Here is a 1064-nt window from a genome sequence, read left to right as displayed (position 1 = left end):
TTATGAGGAGCATCAGCACTGCTCTGCCTGAGCAGAACCATCACCGCCATAGGTTGTCAAATAACCCGGATTTAACCCACACAGGTAAGTCCAATGGGGTGCAGGCATGTCCTCTATGCTTACAGCTTCCCGTGGGTGTTGGTTTGATACCGTTTGGGGACAGCCAAGGAGGCATCTGCAGGCAACAAAGGTAGGTGTGTGCTTGTGTGTGTGTTTCCTATGCAGATCCTAAGCCCAGTGTCACATGCAAGTAGGAGGAGTAAGAAGGGTTCCTGGCAAATCCGGGTTATGGATTGCATTTAAAAAGGCCCCGTGGGAGTGCAATGGGCCCCTGTCTTGCTGCTTAGCAATAATGGTATGGGTTTAGGTTCTGCTGTGTGTACTGGTGGTTGACTGCCCCCCAGCCCAGAGTGTGCATGGAAAATTGTCTGGCAGCCTCCCTGACAGCAAGCAGTGATAGTGCCCATGAAGGGGACCTTGTTGGGCCCGCCCCTTTCACGGTTATCGCTTCTCGGCCTTTTGGCTAAGATCAAGTGTAGTATCTGTTCTTATCAGTTTAATATCTGATACGTCCCCTATCTGGGGACCATATATTAAATGGATTTTTGAGAACGGGGGCCGATTTCGAAGCTTGCTTCCGTCGCCCTATGCATTGACCCGATATGGCAGTATCTTCGGGTACAGTGCACCACCCCCTTACAGGGTTAAAAAGAAAGATTCCTACTTTCATTGCTACCTGCTTGCTGGCTAGCCAGCTAGCCAGCCCTGTGGGCCTTGCTGCTGCTGCAGCCAAAAAACAAAAGGTGGTGCTGCTGCTTCTGCTGCTTCTGCTTGTGTCTGGCCGCTGTTGGAGCGTCCAGGCACAGGACTTCTGCTGCTGCTGACTAAATGGCCTCCTTAATTGGATCATTTGAGTAGCCAGCACACCTGTGCAGGTAGGGCATGACATGATAGGCAGCTGCCTTGATAGCGGGTGGGTGCTGAATGTTCCTAATTGACAAAATAAGATTAATGCTTATGAAGAAATATAAAATCTCATCCCTTCCCCAATATCGCGCCACACC

The 1064-nt window shown here is 50.5% G+C and overlaps 1 non-coding gene across 1 annotated transcript; it reads left to right on the top strand.

Annotated features, from left to right (window-relative positions):
- Nucleotides 1–503: 503 nt before the first annotated feature.
- LOC130312070 (U2 spliceosomal RNA) lies at nt 504–694 on the top strand. Its single transcript, XR_008860271.1, has one exon. It is a non-coding gene; the product is annotated as a U2 spliceosomal RNA (small nuclear RNA).
- The last annotated feature ends 370 nt before the right edge of the window (nt 695–1064 follow it).

Source organism: Hyla sarda, unplaced genomic scaffold (assembly GCF_029499605.1).
Source record: "Hyla sarda isolate aHylSar1 unplaced genomic scaffold, aHylSar1.hap1 scaffold_1701, whole genome shotgun sequence".
NCBI lineage: Eukaryota > Metazoa > Chordata > Amphibia > Anura > Hylidae > Hyla > Hyla sarda.
Note: the sequence above shows the minus strand (reverse complement) of the source record. Positions and strands in the feature narration are given on the sequence as shown.